Source organism: Ovis canadensis, chromosome X (assembly GCF_042477335.2).
Source record: "Ovis canadensis isolate MfBH-ARS-UI-01 breed Bighorn chromosome X, ARS-UI_OviCan_v2, whole genome shotgun sequence".
In the NCBI taxonomy this organism is placed as follows: Eukaryota; Metazoa; Chordata; class Mammalia; order Artiodactyla; family Bovidae; genus Ovis; species Ovis canadensis.
This window is the reverse complement of record NC_091727.1, coordinates 2,148,805-2,166,980: the sequence shown is the minus strand read 5'-3', so window position 1 is coordinate 2,166,980 and position 18,176 is coordinate 2,148,805. Positions and strand designations below refer to the sequence as shown.

General features: G+C 42.6%; 1 protein-coding gene across 22 annotated transcripts in view; it reads left to right on the top strand.

Moving 5' to 3' along the window:
• LOC138431382 (zinc finger protein 665-like) overlaps positions 1-18,176 on the top strand; it is a 170,773-nt gene that overhangs the window by 65,249 nt on the left and 87,348 nt on the right. Inside the window, exon 6 of one of the 22 annotated variants that reach the window (XR_011446278.1) lies at positions 11,809-13,912. The exons of 20 other annotated variants lie outside the window; for them this stretch is intronic. The gene's annotated coding sequence lies outside the window, so the exon portion shown is untranslated. Of the gene's footprint in view, positions 1-3,915; positions 4,222-11,808; positions 13,913-18,176 lie in introns of those variants that run through there. One more of the 22 variants, XR_011446281.1, reaches the window with a different exon arrangement.

Sequence of the window (18,176 nt, the reverse complement as noted above, 5' to 3'; positions counted from 1 at the left end):
CAGGCGGATTCTTTACCAGCTGAGCCACCAGGGAAGCCCAGGAATACTGGAGTGGGTAGCCTATCCCTTCTCCAGCAAATCTTCCTGACCCAGGAATCGAACCAGGGTCTCCTGTATTGCAGGCAGATTCTTTACCAGCTGAGCCACCAGGGAAGCCCAGGAATACTGGAGTGGGTAGCCTATCCCTTCTCCAGTGAATTTTCCTGACCCAGGAATCGAACCGGGGTCTCCTGTATTGCAGGCAGATTCTTTACCACCTGAGCCATCAGGGAAGCCCCCAAACAAATACTCTTTTTTAAAAATTTTGAAAGAATTGGAGCTGATGGTCTGTAGAAAAATAACCACGTGGCATTCTTTCCCTTTGTAAATTTTATTATTCCGTTATTATATGAGGGAGCTGCACTTTTCTTTTTCTCATAAAAATGACTGTATTTGGGATGGGATTTATAATATGAAATCTGTTTTGAGCTGAATGAAAATGAAAACAAAACACACTGTGATTGAAGAGTCTCAGAAAAAATAGCTAAACTTCCGATTTTAAAGCCATAAAAACAAGAGCGAATTAAATCCCAAGTATATGGAAGGAAATGAATTATAAAGACCAGGAAAAAAAGATCAGTGAGAGAAAGAACGGTTAAACAGTGGATGAAACCAATTAAATCAAAAGCTGGTCCTTGGGAAAGTTCAACAAAATTATGTCGTTTCTAGCCATCTGGTCAGGAAAATAAAAGATAAGACACAGATAGATGAAAAAGGGTCACTGTTAAGGGCTTCATAAATATTGATGTAATAATTAGTGAATATTGTGAACAAGTTAATACCAATACATCTGACAACTTGGAGAATCATTGAAGAAGTATTAATGATGCAAATTAGTAAAATTCATGCAAGAAGAAAGCATTAAGCATATAAGCCTGTGTATATTTAACAAATATAATTTGCAGTTTAAAAAAAAAAAAAGGTTCCAAAGAAGACTTGAAGAAGAAATGGCTTATCAGGTGAAACATAAAATGAAAATTTATGAAATAAAAATGCAAAATGCATGCAAAGTCACCTAGAAAATAGAAGATGAGAAAATGCTCTCCAACTCCTTTGAGGAGGCTGTATTATACCAACACAGCATGAAAAATTCATTACAATAAAAGGCAGCTGTAGATGAATGCCCCTAGTAAATCTTCATGTAAAAATCCTTAGCTAAATATTTTAAGGAGAATGCAGCAATGTATAAAAATTAGTGTCTACGTTGGGTTTAAAGATAGGAATAGGGACGGTTGGTTTAACACGGAGTAACTCATCAGAATGAGACGATAGACTTGTAGAACAGAAATGAAAATCCAGCTAAATCCAAACAAGAATAATTAGCTAAGAGAAACTGAAATAGGGGCTTCCCTGGGGGTGATTCAGCTATAAAAGAACTCACCTGGCATGCAGGAGCTGCAAGAGACGTGGGTTCAATCTCTGGGCTGGGAAGACCCCCTAGAGGAGGAAGTGGCAACCCACTCCAGTGTTCTTGCCTAGAGCGTCCCATGGACAGAGAAGCCTGGTGGGCTACAGTCCGTGGGGTTGCTAAGAGTCGGGCACGACTGAGTGAGTAAGCTCTAAACACCACGTATAGAAAAGAGGTCTCTTCACAGTTAACTAAACGACTCTTACCAGTTAAACCTGATTCGCCAGTAATAGTAAAAAAAAAAAAATTAGAAGAAAACTTCACAAGATGCTTCCACTGGGGTTAACACAATGAAAACAGAAACACAAGACTATCACAGTATTTACAATTCTTTTCAATTACACAAGTGTTGGATAAAGAACTCTAAACATTGAGAAGCCTGCTTGTGAAATACAGAGGGACTGTTCAGTTCAGTGGCTCAGTCGTGTCTGACTCTTTGTGACCCCATGAATTGCAGCACGCCAGGCCTCCCTGTCCATCACCATCTCCCGGAGTTCACCCAAACCCACGTCCATTGAGTCGGTGATGCCATCCAGCCATCTCATCCTCTGTCGTCCCCTTCTCCTCCTGCCCCCAATCCCTCCCAGCATCAGAGTCTTTTCCAATGAGTCAACTCTTCGCATGAGGTGGGCAAAGTACCAGAGTTTGAGCTTCAGCATGAGTACTTCGAATGAATATTCAGGATTGATTTCCTTTAGGATGGACCGGTTGGATCTCCTTGCAGTCCATGGGACTTTCAAGAGTCTTCTCCAACACCACAGTTCAAAAGCATCAATTCTTCAGCTCTCAGCTTTCTTCACAGTCCAACTCTCACATCCATACATGACCACTGGAATAACCATAGCCTTAACTAGACGGACCTTTGTTGGCAAAGTAATGTCTCTGCTTTTGAATATGCTATCTAGGTTGGTCATAACTTTCCTTGCAAGGGGTAAGGGTCTTTTAATTTTGTGACTGCAGTCACCATCTGTAGTGATTTTGGAGCCCCCCCCAAATAAGGTCTGACACTGTTTCCACTGTTTCCCCGTCTATTTCCCATGAAGTGATGGGACCGGATGCCATGATGTTAGTTTTCTGAATGTTGAGCTTTAAGTTAACTACATTCAAATTCCAGGTCTAGCCTTCATTTTCATTTTGGTCATTGAACAGTGCAAGTCAGAACACTGAATTTGGTAAGTAAGAATAACAATAATTAGAAGAGTGATAATGGTCATGGCAATAGTTCAGGGCCATTTGGGAATGAAAGCTGAGATATGTCATTTAGATTTTCATTCATTATGGAGTTAACAAACAACACTGAGGGCTTCCCTGGTGGCTCAGTGGTAAACAACCCACCTGCCAATGCAGGAGACGTGGGTTCGATCCCTGGCTTGGGAAGATCCAGGAGAAAGTAGCAACCCACACCTGTATTCTTGCCTGAAAAAAGGAAGTTGAGATTGACATTAACAGAACTCATTTGACAAGCCCTATGATCATTACGTTAAACTTGATTGTAAGCTGTGGCATCAGTGTATGAGCTTTCATGGATAGAATCATACTTATTTCTAGAACCGATTGTTGACTGTAAATGAGACTGGGTGAAATGGTTTGAAAGGTCACAGATGCCAAGATATATCAGAGTCGCCCAGTTAGATCACAGGAAAAGAAGTAAGATAGGGCTATTTTCTTCTTTCTTTCAAAAGCTCAACTCTCATCCAAAGAAAGAAAGCTTAAATGATAACTTAAAGTCGGTAGCAGTGAACATGAGGATTGAAAAAGGAAAACGCGTTGCATTTTGGTAGTTAAAGTTTGCAAAGAAAAAATAAGGGTAGGCAAGAAGGATATAATGCCAACAAAAGTTGGCTGTGGGAATAAAAGGCTCTTTGATACATGCCTGCTGTAGGAGAGGAAAGGAAATCTGAGCCCCCTCCCCCAATTTAGAAAAAAAAGAAGAATATTACATCACCATCCATCCTTAAATGCCAGCTACTGAAAGCAACTTTTCCACTTTGCAGAGAAAGTGGTAAGATTTATTAAAGTGTCCATTAGAAGAAATGTTGTTGTTCAGTTGCTCAGTCGCGTCCAAGTCTTTGCGATCCCTTGGACTGTAGCCCGCTAGGCTTCCCTGTCCTTCACTATCTCCCAGAGCTTGCACAAACTCATGTCCATCGAGTCAGTGATGCCAGCCAACCATCTCATCCTCTGTCGTCCCCTTCTCCTCCCGCCTTCAATCTTTCCCGGCATCAGGGTCTTTTCCAAGGAGTCACCTCTTCCCATCAGGTGGCCAAAGGATTGGAGCTTCAGCTTCAGTCCTTCCAGTGACTAGTCAGGGTTGATTTCCTTTAGGGTGGACTGGTTTGGTCTCCTTGCTGTTCAAGGAACTCTGACGAAGAAATGTGTTCTCAAGCACATGTAAAATTCGCAAGTGAGGACAGAGTAGAAAAGATCCAATCATGATTTCTGAGTCAGGGTTTTTGTGTTTCCATTAGGAACAATTCCTTGTGGCGCTCACAATGGAAACTGCGTAGCATCTTCCTTGCCCTGAGCTGAAGTCTTTGGACTTCCACTCTTGGGCTGTAACCGGAAACCGTCCTGGGATGACTACTGTGTTCCTTCTTTGTTTATGCTGACCCCTTAAGGAAAAGGCTGGCCGCCCTGTGCCCTAGCGGATTGCAAATGGAAATGCAATGTTTACTGGAAAGAAAGTAGCGTCTGTTTTTCTATACATTTTTCTAGAAGAACCTAAAAGGATGTGCATATAAGCTAAGCACACAATAAAATAAAATTATAATGTTCTGCTTTATGATTAAATGCTTCAGAATGCAGCTGCTAGTGCAGGAGCTGCAGGAGACGTAGGTTCGAGTCTTGGGTTGAGAATACCCACTGGAGAAGGGAATGGCAACTCACTCCAGTATTTCTGCCTGGAGAATCCCATGAACTGAGGAGCCTGCATATCTACAAGTTTCTTCCTATATTAAGTCGGTGAATATGGCAACACGTGTTTACCTTTTTATAAAACCTTCTCACCAAAAATTCATACCGTTCATTTATTTTTTAACCTGTCACTGCATTGTAACAGGACTTCAGCTCTGCGTGGAAGTTTTATAGAAGTAGGCAACTGTAATAAAACCAGTGAAAATTATTTTCCTGAAAATACGACTTAGTGAGATACCATCCAAGGGGGCACAAAAATGATGCGATTTAGCACACACATATAAACACACACATATAGCATCACTTCTGTCTTAATATGCTTCCGTGATAAAAATCCTGTTCACTGATTCTAAATCTCTACCAAAAATTAAAACCCTCATTGTAATTATGTTTACGTGGATATAGTGTATATGCCAGTATGCTAGATACAAGAAACATTGCTATTTGTGGTTCGGATGGTAAAGAATCTGCCTCCTATGCAGGAGACCCGAGTTCCATCCCTGGGTGGGGAATGTCCCCTTGGCCGACATGCTAAATGTCAGAAATATTACTGTTCGTGGTTCAGAACATAAAGAATCTGCCTGCAATGCAAGAGACCCGAGTTCCATCCTGGATCTGGAAGATCCCTTGGCCAGTATGCTAGATACTGGAAACATTAGTATTTTCAGTTCAGTTCAATCGCTCAGTCATGTCCGACTCTTTGCGACCCCATGAACCGCAGCACACCAGGCTTCCCTTTCCATCACCGACTCCCAGAGCTTGCTCAAACTCAAATCCGTCGAGTCGGTGAGGCCATCCAACCGTCTCATCTTCTGATATAATTGTATTCATGGAATGTTTCCATGCTTGTCCTACAAAGTGAAAACTTCGGCTGGTTTGACTATGTGTGTTCAAAGAAAAGAAAGTGAAGTCGCTCAGTCGTGTCTGACTCTTTGTGGCCCCATAGACTGTAGCCTACCAGGCTCCTCCATCCGTGTGTGTTGAAACCAGTATTAATAGTTAAGTGGTTCTGAGTGAGTTTACTACAATCTCCCACCTTGTACTTTTATAAGGGACTGCGCTTTGCAGTGAAATCTCACTAAGTTGTATTTTCAGGAAAATAATTTTCATTGGTTTTATTACAGTTGCCTACTTATATAAAAGTTCCAGCAGAGTTGAAGTCCTATTACAATGCAGTGACAGGTTAAAAAAGAAATGAACGGTATTGATTTTTGGTGAGAAGGTTTTATAAAAAGGTAAACACGTGTTACCATATTCACAGACTTCATATAGGAAGAAACTTGTAGATATGCAGTGTATTTTTAAGGCAGGCAAATTTAAATAACTAAAGAGGTATTTATTTATTTTAATTCAAAGCTGTGTTGAATGTTAAGAGTAATTAAAGCTTTTCTTTTCCAGTAAATTTTGCCTGAAGTTTTTATATAACTGAAATGGGAAATTTCTAACAACTTTTAATGAATAAGTTAATTAAAATGTGTCGAAATACATATATAAATATAGAAATGGGTCTTGGGAATATATTCAAAGGGATCATTATTTTGAAAACACTCTGCTAAACACATTATGCTATCTCTTCATCAGATTATTTGATTAGATTATTGCATTTTGCTTAAGTTTCATGGGGTAGGACGGACTCTTGTGGTGGTAATCATAGTTGCCCTCTCTCAACCACTTTGAAGAAAAAGTAACCAAGGAATGTGCCATGTGTGTAAAGGAATACAGAGTAACGGGAATTGCCAGCGGTCCAGTCCTTAGGACTCTGAGCTTCCACAGCTGAGGGCCTGGGTTTGATCCCTGCTCAGGGACCTGCGATCCCATAAGTCATTCAGTATAGCCAGAAAATATAATTAAAAAATCAAAGAGCCCAGAATATTGATAGGAAGTGGCAGGCAGATAACAGCTACCAGAACGTGTTTTGTTTTTTTTTTTCCTCTACACATTGAACACAGAAGCGGAAATAGCATCTAGTTTTTATGTTTGTGAGTTTAGATACACTTGTATGGTTTTATGCCATGGGTGGAGTACCTCACGGTTTTAAGTGCCTTTCTAAGATGCACTTGTGAGTGGGAAATAAAATGGTTCTCCATAGCACGCCTGGCAGTTTTTAAGACCCCCAGTATCTTGTCAGAATTGCCGCTACTTTCTGTCTGCCGCTGCTTCTTTACTGCTGTAATAAAGTGAATAATACATGAAGTCAGAAGAAAAGACAGACCCTTGGCCATGTCTCTACCGCCAGCCGAAAGTTCTGACCAGCGTCTAAAAGCGTGACATTCTGATTTAACTCCAATTTCTGGTAAAGGACAATAAAAAGAGATTTGACGACTCAGGTTATCATGTCAGCACTTACTACAGGTTGGCCTTATTTTGAAGTGCTTTGGTTTACACGGACTTCTCCTGTGGTTCAGCTGATAAAGAAGCTGAGACCTGGGTTCGATCCCTGGGTTGGGAAGATCCCCTGGAGAAGGGAAAGGCTACCCACTCCAGTATTCTGGCCTGGAGAATTTCACGGACTGAATAGTCCATGGGATCGAGAGTCAGACACGCCTGAGTTGCACACAGCATCATTAGTTGCAGAGTGTGGACGTACTCACTCCCTGGCATGTGGGATCTCACTTCCCCAACCAGGGATTGAACTCATGTCCCCTGCATAGCACAGTGGCTTCTTAATCACTAGACCACCAGGGAAGTCCCCGACACTCCTTGTTGGTCGTAGTAAAGATACCACCATCATAGTAAAGACACCACCATCAGTGTCTCCGCCATTGCAGGGTCTGAGGTTACAAAGTATCCCAGTCTCTTACGTAGGGATTAAGATAAGCCACCTGACCCTTGGTGTGCAATTACTATCCCGTGACTGCTCTTCCAGCTGGCATAGTTGGAGGAAGTGAAGTGAACTGACACTCACTCAGTGGGGTCCAAACTCTCTGCGACCCCATGAGCTATACGGTCCCTGGAATTTTCCAGGCCAGAATACTGGAGTGGGTAGCCTTTCCCTTCTCCAGGGGATCTTCCCACCCAGAGATCAAACCCAGGTCTCCCGCGTTGCTGGTGGAGTCTTTACCAAGCTGAGCCAACAGGAAAACCAGTGTAGAGCAATGTATAGTTAGTTATCTATATGTAGCATTGAATTTTTGAGTGGAGTGCTTCAGACTAAATTTTCCTAGTACTACTCATGATTCTTGGGAGCTTCCCAGGTGATGTGTTAGTAAAGAATCTGCCTGCCACTGCAAGAGACACAAGAGACATGGGTTCAATCCGTAAGTCAGTAAGATCCCCAGGAGAAGGAAATGGCAACCCACTCCAGTATTCTTGCCTGGAGAATCAAGTGGTCAGTGGAGCCTGGTGGGCCACAGTCCATGGGGTCACAAAGAGTCAGACACGACTGAGTATATATGTTCACAATTCTTCAGCATCCGTTTTAATGTAAACAGTTCCGTAAGCTTCCTAAAGTGCGTCTCCTCTTTGAATTTGAAATTCACACTTTCCAGCTCAGAACTTCAAGGACGTCTTCTCAAGAATATAACAGGCTGTGTTTTGATTTCCTCTAACACCCCCTCCTCCCTGCCCCACCATCCTCCACTTTTTCCCTTTCTTCCAAAATGTCAAGACATTGTGGGATTTATACCCTCTGATTGAAAAAGAAAGGGAAAAAATAAAGAGCTTGTTGAGTGCACAGTAGAACGTGCCTCAGGCCAGCCTCAGCATATGGGAGAAATAAATGCAGTACCTTGAAATTCCCATCACTTCCAAGCACCGCTCGGGTTATTTAAAGAGCGTTGTTCGCTTAGTTGTATTTCTAAAGAACTGTAATGAAAGCTGTATGTGGAGAAGAAAATGTCATGAACTAGTGCAAAGTCATCTGAGACTTCAGGAAAATGAGTTTCCTTCAGTGGATGCCTCTGTTGATTTCAGGGCCAATTATGCAGAATAGCACTGTCTGTATCAGAAATGTCGCTGAAATCTCGTGAATATATCAGGTCGCATACCAACAATCTGACTTTTAGCTACTGTATTGGTCAGGGTTCCCCAAAGAAGCGGAATTATCTGCGCACGTATGTTCTTCTTGTTCAGTCGCTCAGTCGTGTCCGACTCTTTGCGACCCCATGGATCGCAGCACGCCAGGCCTCCCTGTCCATCAGCAACTCCCGGAGTTCACTCAGACTCAGGTCCATCGAGTCGGTGATGCCATCCAGCCATCTCATTCTCTGTCGTCCCCTTCTCCTCCCACCTTCAATCTTTCCCAGCTTTTCTCCAATGAGTCAGTTCTTTGCATCAGGTGGCCAGAGTATTGGAGCTTCAGCTTCAGCACCAGTCCTTCCAGTGAATACTCAGGGTTGATTTCCTTTAGGATGGACTGGTGGGATCTCCGTGCAGCCCAAGGGACTCTCAAGAGTCTTCTCCAACACCACAGTTCAAAAGCATCAATTCTTCATTGCTCAGTCTTCTTGATGGTCCAACTCTCACATCCGTACATGACTACTGGAAAAAGCATATGGCTTTGGGTATATGGACCTTTCTCAGCAAACTGATGTCTCTGCTTTTCAATAGGCTGTTGGTTTCGTTGTAGCTTTCCTTTATATGGAGAGAGACATTTATTTTAAGGAGTTTGCTTACGTGATTGTGGAGATTGATGCATTGAAATCTGCTGGACAAAGAGCAGTCCAGAAACCCAACAGTTAATATTTCAGTTCAAGTCTAAAGTCTGTCTGGTGGCAGAATTCTGTTTTCCACAGGGGGCCTTGGTTGTTGGTTTGTTTTTTTTTTCCCCCTGTTTTAACGACTTCACCTGAGAAGACGTGACCCACCAGCATACTATGGAGGGCAATTTGCTTTACTCCCAGCCTTCTAATTGAAATCTCAGTCTCATCTTTAAGGACTCATCATGAGGATTTCCCTGGTGGCTCAGATGGTAAAGTGTCTGCCTACAATATGGGAGACCCGGATTTGATCCCTGGGTCGGGAAGATCCTCTAGAGAAGGAAATGGCAATCCACTCCAGTATTCTTGCCTGGAAAATCCTATGGACAGAGGAGCCTGGTAGGCTACAGTCCATGGGGTCACAAAGAGTCAGACATGACTGAGCCCCTACACTTTGACTTTTCACTTTCAGCGTATACCTTCTAAACCTCTAAACTCTATTAAGGAACCTCTAAATTCTAAAGTAACCTCTAAACTCTAAAGTAACCTCTAAACTCTAAAGTAAGCTCTAAACTCTAAAGTAACCTCTAAACTAGTATTTGGCCAAATATCTGAGTACCTTGAGGGCACATAGAGTTAAACCATCACAAATACTTTCCTTGCTGTACATTTGTGGAAATTAATTTATGAATAATCAGAGGTACTTGCAACAAATATGTTGTGACTGGGCATCTAACGTGTCTAACGTTTGGTAAGATAAGAGAGTCTATTATTACTTACCATTGTTCGACTGACCTGTTAATATTTCCTACTCTGGCAAAAGGGTCTTTCAGTTGTTGAGCGTGAGAAAATCTGAGACTAGAACCATGAGAATATGGGAGCATGTGGATGGAAATCCATGTGGATGGAAATCTACTTGTTTTGTTACTGTTTGATCTGGATCCATTGTTTAGACCACTTTATAGACATTATGTCATCTAATATCAACAGTGTCACAATATTTACACAAGAGTTGAAGCGTATGAAAGAGAGAAGGTAAAGTTACCAAGGGGGCTTCCCTAGTGACTGCTTGGGAAAGAATACACCCACAGCATAGACCATGCAGGTTCTATCCCTGGGTTGGGAAGATTCCCCTGGAGGAGGAAATGGCAACCCACTCCAGTATTCTTGCCTGGACAACTCCATGGAGAGAGAAGCCTGGCGGGCTGCAGTCCACGCAGTTGCAAAGAGTCGGACGTGACTTAGCAACTGCAGAACCACAAAGAAGGTACAGTGGAATGGGTTTCATGTCAATTTTGTTATTTGTGTATCAGACGTTCAAAGCAAATATTCATTCAACTACTGTCTACCGTTGTATCAGGCTTCCCAGTTACATGAATACTGATTTGTTGCATTTTTTTTTTCCCACACAGGCATCACCACTGTAAACATAGACCAAATAAATTCAAATTAATCAAATCACTTATTCTTCTGCTTTCAAGTAACTGCAAGACAGGCACGTTGATTTAACACACGTTGAATAGTGAACAGTTTGTGTTTCTGAGCATGGCGCAGCATAGCTTTCAGTGGTATTGTTTTAGGAACATTTTTTTTGTTTTAGCTCTGTGGACACTTTTGCTTCTAAACCGGAGCTGAGTCTTGCAAGCAGTGTTCCTGGGCTTACGCCTTCCAGGTTGTTGTGGTTCGGTCGCTCAGTCGTGTCCGACTCTTTGTGACCCCATGGACTGCAGGATGCCAGGCTTCTCTGACCATGGCATTTCCCGGGGAAGAATGCTGGAACAGGTTGCCATTTCCTTCTCCAGGGGATCTTCCCGACCCAGGGATCAAACCCAGGTCTCCACTGGCGGGCAAGTTCTTTACTATCTGAGCCACCAGGGAAGCCCACACTTTCCAGAAGGATTCCAGAAGTCAGAAAACTTCTATTATTTTGTGTTCTGATTCTCAGTTCTTTAAATCTTTCTCAGGAATCCAGAACGCAAACAAGTATTTGTCAAAGTGAAGTCGCTCAGTCATGTCCAACTCTTTGCGACCCGGTGGACTGTGGCCCACCAGGCTTCTCCGTCCATGGGATTCTCCAGGCAAGAATACTGGAGTGGGTTGCCATTTCCTTCCTGACCCACAGATCGAACCAGGTCTCCCGCATTGCAGGCAGATGCTTTAACCTCTGAGCCACCAGGGAAGCCCTGAATTGGTCAGGGATTATCCTTATTTGCACTTGGACAGAAATAAATCTCCAGTTTTAAGAAGTGTCTGCATTCTAATCCTACATTAGATTTCCTGACATTCTTTACTTTTCACTTTGTATTTGAGGTTGGAACACTGCTGCCAACAGTTTCGTGATCCAAAATTGACCGTTCTGTCAAGATTCTGTTTACTTGCAGAAATCCACAAGTTGCATGATCTGATAATGCCTCTCTTCCTGTTTCGCTTCTGTGTTCAATCTCCCACTTCAAGTTACAGATAAAATTATTACCATTTCAAAATATACCTAAGTTGTTTTAAAATCAGAGCGTTTGTTTCATTTTATTTATTTTTAATATAAATTTATTTATTTAAAAATTTACTGTGGCTGTAAGTGAAGCATAAAGTAGAATTTTAAAGCCAAGTATTTGCCAGAATTTCTATATAAATTTGAATATGCTTAATGAAGTCAGGTATATCTGTGTGTTAATAAAATTAAAGTTAAGAAACAGCACTGGCTTTTTAAAATGTTGAAATATTATTAAAATATACATATTTTAATATATAATATGTATTTATATATATATATATATATATACACACACACGTGTGTATATTTTTGATTCCCAGGTGGTGCTAGTGGGAAAGAACCCACCTCCCAGTGCCGGAAACATAAGAAACATGGGCTTGATATTTGGGTCAGGAAGATCCCTTGGAGAAGAAAATGGCAGTCCACTCCAGGATTCTTACCTGGGGAATCCCATGGACAGAGAGGAGCCTGGTGGGCTACAGTCCATGGAGTTTTAAAGAGTCAGACACGACTGAAGCGACTTAGCACGCGTGCATGTATTTTTCAAGTGCATCATTTTTCTTGGGGCTTCTGTAACAATCGATGACAAACTGGCTTGCCCACAACAGCACAGTTGTGAAAGCCAGCCATCTGAACTCAAAACGTGCTCCAAGTAACCCTAACCCTCTGAGACTTTGGGGCGAATCTTTCCTCAACTTTTCTCTCTGCTGGAAAATGTAGGAAATCCTTGGCATTCTTTGGCATCGCTCCATTCACATAACTTTGTCTCTGTCTGCAAATCTGTTCCCAGTTTCTCCTTTTGCTAAAGACCCCACATATATCAGTTTTTAAAGCCCACCCAGATATCTGTATTTTAACACGGTCGCTTCAGCGAAATTCAGTTTTCAAAGTAAGGTCAGGTTCACAGAGCTGGTGGTTAGGAACTCGGCATATCTTTATGGAAGACTCACTTTAGCCCATAACATTAAGAAGCTGACTTTGGTCACATGCCAGGTTAATATTGAATCCTAAGCTAACATCTTGCCACTGGATGACTTTACTCATGAACAATCCTGATAAGCTTGTCTTTCTGTGAAATGTACTGTAGCTAAAATAGTTGGCCAGTGATTTAATCAGACTCTAAGAAGACCAATAATTGCAGGAGCATGCAAATGTTTTCTCCTGTTCACACTTCTGTGAGCAGGTTGACCTCCAGAGAAATGCTGGATTTCTGACTTACTTTGCATATTCTTTGCACTAACTCATGAGATTTCAAACCACTAATGCGATTGCCCAGGATCAGCTTGGTTTTTTAGCATTTCCTGTGCAAATATCATTTCAGGAGAGACGATAAATCTGTTATTTGGTTAGTCTTCCCATGGATGGAGGAGCCTGGTAGACTGCAGTCCATGGGGTCCCAAAGAGTCAGACACGACTGAGCGACTTCACTTTCACTTTTCACTTTCACGCATTGGAGAAGGCAATGGCAGCCTACTCCAGTGTTCTTGCCTTGAGAATCCCAGGGACGGGGGAGCCTGGTGGGCTGCCATTTATGGGGTTGCACAGAGTCGGACATGACTGAAGCGACTTAGCAGCAGCAGCAGCAAAAGGCATCACTTTGTGAAGAAGGATTTTTTTCACCTACTTGATAACTCTCTTCTTTTCGTCTGTGTACCAGCTCTGTTTCAGCAGCTTCTACCACCACTGAGCGTAATACCACCTGCAAGATCAGACTTCTCAGCTGTGGCCCTATCAATAGTATTTGGGCAGAATAATCATTTGTTTGCAGGGTATGTCCTCTGCACTGTACAGTGTTGATAGCATCCTTGATGCTTCTCACCAGATGCCAGTACTACCTGACCCCGAGCTGTGACCTCGAGAAGTGGTCAAATCCCTATATGTTAATCAACAGATGAGGAAGATGTCGATAAACAGATAAAAGAAATGCATTCCAAATGTATGCAGTGGAATATCACTCTGCCATAAAGAGAGAGAATGAAATAATGCCATTTTCAGCAACATGGATGGACCTAGAGATGATCAGAGTAAGTGAAGTAAGCCAGGCAGAGGAAGACACATATCGTAGTATACACTTATACCCAGAATCTAAAAACAGTGATACAGATAAAGTTATTTATAAAAGAGAAGCCGTCACAGACATAGAAAAGAAGCTTACGGTGACCACAGGGGAAAGGGCTGGGGGGTAAATAAGGGGATTGGGATTAACATATTCCCACTATTAAATATCAAATAGATAAGCAACAAAGACCTATTGTATAGCGCAGGGAAGTCTACTGACTATTCTGTGATAACCTATATATGAGGAAAGAATCTAAAAGGGATGAATATATGTGTATATATAACCGACTCACTTTTCTTTAGACCTGAAACTAACACAACATTGTAAATCAACTGTCCTTCCATTAAAATTTTTAAAAACTAAAATTCTACTATGAATTGTGTAAAAAATCTTGTTTGATTCAGAAGCACTATAACAGATACCACATGCCCTATCTATGTCTTCCAAGATGGGCAGCAGCCCATAAATAAGTTCTCAGAAGTACTTTCTGAACTCATAAGAGTTTCCAGCTATTCATGAACCTCCCAACTATATGCTAAACAGTCTTCTTTATACCTTTTAAATGTTTGTTTTTTTTTTTTTACTTTAAGCCTTTGTTGAGTTTTTTTTTTAAATAATATTCTTTCTATGTTATGTTTCTTGGCCACAAGTCACGTGAGATCTTAGCTCCTCAGGAGAGCGAACCCTAACCTCCTGCATCAGAAGACAAAGTTTTAATCGCTGAGCCACCGGGGAAGTCGCTAAGCAGTTTTTTTTTTTTTTAATCAATCTTTATTTTATTGAAGTGTAGTTGATTTACAGTGTTGGACTTCCCTGCTAACTCGGCTGGTAAAGAATCCGCCTGCAAGGCAGGAGACCCCAGTTCGGCTCCTGGGTCAAGAAGATCCGCTGGAGAAGGGATAGGCCGCCCACTCCTGTATTCTTCAGCTTCCCTTGTGGCTCAGCTGGTAAAGAATCAGCCTGCAATGTGGGAGATCTGGGTTTGATCCCTGGGTTGGGAAGATCCCCTGGAGAAGAGAAAGGCTACACGCTCCAGTATTCTGGCCTGGAGAATTGTATGGAGCACAGGCATTGAGTTGCAAAGAGTTGAACACGACTTTCCTATATTCTACTGAAGTGCAGTTGATTTATAATGTAGTAATTTCTTCTCTAGAGCAAAGTGCGTCATTTATACATACATATACATTCATTTTAAAATTATTTTTTCATGATCGTTTCTCATAGGATATTGACCAGAGTTCTCTGTATGCACTTTAATTTTTTAAATTTTATTTTTATTTACTTACCACCAAAAACAGTTTGCCTTGAGGTATGGCCGATTAACAGTGCTGTGATAGTTTCAGGTAAACAGCAAAGGGACTGAGCCGTTACATAGAACACATATCCATTCTCCACCAAACCCCGCTCTTTTAAATATGTATTTCATTTTGTCTTCAGAATGAAATAGATCTGAAGCCTGATATCCATTTAGGGGAGTGAGAAAATAGGGTCGACCTCTGTTTTCCTTGTTTCAGAGAAACTGTTGCCAAGTTTCTCTCTCGGCTAGGTTTTCAAATTTCCGCTCAAGGGTCCCTGAGGTGGACCTGAGCGTGTTGAACCAACCTTGAGGGCTGGGAACGTCGGCATTTCCTAAAGAGCTGGTGGCAATGAGGTTTCTGCTGCTTGTGTGGGAGACGCCAGGGGAGTCATGTGTTGAAACCAATTCTTTCAGGCTATGATTCTCTTCTTCTCCTGCAGGTAATTTGAGAGAGGCATTACCTTTTTCAGGCCATTAAGGTATTTTGTGGCAAACGAGTGCACTGGCATCCCATGCGGTCCCCCGGGGGCCTCATCCAGTCAATACAGCTTCAAAAATTTCCTCCTCCACAGCAAGCCCCGGGGAGCACTGGAGAGGGCAGCTTGCAGTTTCCATTCTGTCCCTTTAGTCATGTCCGGCTCCTTGCGACCCCATGGATGGTAGCCCGCCAGGCTCCTCTGTCCAGTTTCTCCGGGCAAGAATACAGGAGTGGGTTGCCACGCCCTCCTCCAGGGGACCTTCCCACCCCGGGATCAGACCTGCGTCTCCTGCATTGGCAGGCAAATTCTTTACCACCGAGCCACCAGGAAAGCTTCTTAGGGAAGCTTCCTGGCAAATGGATATATTTCTAGGAGCTATATACTAAAGGATGGGGTTGCTAGACAGAGGATGTGATGGTTGGATGGCATCACCAACTCGATGGACATGAGTTTGAGCAAGCTCCGGAAGTGGGTGATGGACAGGGAGGCCTGGCGTGCTGAGGTCCATGGGGTTGCAGAGAGTCGGACACGACTGAGCGACTGAACTGAACAGAACTGAACTGCCCTTGCTAGATGACAATGCATAAGAAAAGGACTGTCAGTATAATGTGACTGCACCAAGCACCATGTTACCCTTTGATTAACATTTGTGAGATAGTTCCAGTCCAACTTCAACCTCCCTGAAACTTGGTCCTGGCTACCACTTTATCCCCACGCTCTAGGTAACAGTATAGTAGTGTTCAGTTCAGTCGCTCAGTCGTGTCCGACTCTTGGCGACCCCATGAACTGCAGCACGCCAGCCTCCCTGTCCATCACCAAGTCCCAGACTCTACCCAAACTCATGTCCATCGAGTCGGTGATGCCATCCAGCCATCTCATCCTCTGTCGTCCCCTTCTCCTCCTGTCCCCAATCCCTCCCAGCATGAGAGTCTTTTCCAATGAGTCACCTCTTTGCATGAGGTGGCCAAAGTATTGGAGTGTCAGCTTTAGCATCAGTCCTTCCAAAGAAATCCCAGGGCTGATCTCCTTTAGAATGGACTGGTTGGATCTCCTTGCAGTCCAAGGGACTCTCAAGAGTCTTCTCCAACACCACAGTTCAAAAGCATCAATTCTTCGGCACTCAGCTTTCTTCACAGTCCAACTCTCACATCCATACATGACCACAGGAAAAACCATAGCCTTGACTAGACGGACCTTTGCTGGCAAAGTAATGTCTCTGCTTTCCAACATGCTGTCTAGGTTGGTCATAACTTTTCTTCCAAGGAGTAAGCATCTTTTAATTTCACCAGGGAAGCCCCTAAATCCCGTTACCTCGGTGACAGGTCATGTGGACAGCCCGTTCATAGGTGTCTGTTGGCATGTCAGTTTCTACTTACAGTGGCATCTTTGTCTTCTCATGAGGTTTTCATAGGAGGGATGGGATGGATAGATAGACTGATGGATGCTAGGTGGTGTTACATAGAAAAGTGAACTCACTCGGTCGTGTCCGACTCTGTAAATCGGTGGATTGTACAGTCCATGGGACTCTCCAGGCCAGAAGACTGGAGTGGGTAGCTTTTCCCTTCTCCAGCGGTTCTTCCCAAACCCAGGGATTGAACCCAGGTCTCCCACACTGCGGGCTGATTCTTTACCAGCTGAGCCACCAGGGAAGCCCAAGAATACTGGACTGGGTTGCCTGTCCCTTCTCCAGGGAATCTTCCCACCCCAGGGATTGAACCGGGGTCTCCTGCATCGCAGGCAGATTCTTTACCAGCTGAGCCACCAGGGGCGCCCGTAGATAATAGATAAAAAGATGATAAGCAGATGGTAGAGGGATCGGAACACAAGTAGAGAGAGAACAGCACGCGTCTGTTCCAGCTTGTATTCTCCCCACCTAGAGGGCTGCATTTCCACTCTTGCAGAGGTGTGTGTGTGTGATAAATGGAAGAGCTTGATTTTATTTCAACGCAGTTTATCAGCACTTCCCATCATGGTTATCACGAGGCCGCTCTGTTTCAGGAATTTTGCCTGATCAGTGTCATAAATCTGTTTCCTGTTTTCTCCTGAAACCGTCCCTATTTTATATTGTGCCTTTGGATGACAATACAACTAGAGTGAATCGATGGAAAAGATGTAAAATTCTAGTAAAGATGCGTGTTCGCCCACAAGACTGTCGTGCTGAAGTAGCACCGTTTATTTTCCGGGCCATATTCCTCTTTGCAAAAGTCTTCATAGGTCTTCCATCTCAGATCATATCTGTTTCTCTCTGCTCTGTTTCATCACTCAATTAATTTACATTTCTGGCCACAAAACACCATGGAATTGTAATAGCTTAGACATAGCTGCTTGTGCAAAGCTTTTCATACAGTCCTGAAGTTTCAAAGATATCTTGTGTATGCACCTTTCTTTATATTTCCATGTGAGTTTTGCTATAAACTTACCAATATGTATTTAATAAACTGACATTTTTAATAGTTTAGGCTCACTCTATAAATTTTGGGGCGAGATACCCCAATTCATGAACAGGGTAATTTCCTCCCTTAATTTAGATTTTTTTTTTTCTTTCCCTTACAATGTGTTTTGCAGTTTAGAGCCTAAACGGCTAGTAGATCTCAGACTTACTTTCAAATATTTGATATTTTAACAAATTGTTTTATTATTTATTTTTATTTGCTTTTCTGTCATATGGAAATTGATGTCTTTATACTGCTTTCTGCTGAGACACCTTACTAGATGAGCTCATTATTTCTAGTGGTCTCTCTACAGATTCTTTTATACGTTCTGAGTAGCTCTTCACGGCCTCTATGAATGATATTTTTGTTTTAAAATAGTATATTCAGTCCTAGTTATTCCTGTTGTTCGGTGGCTCATTCG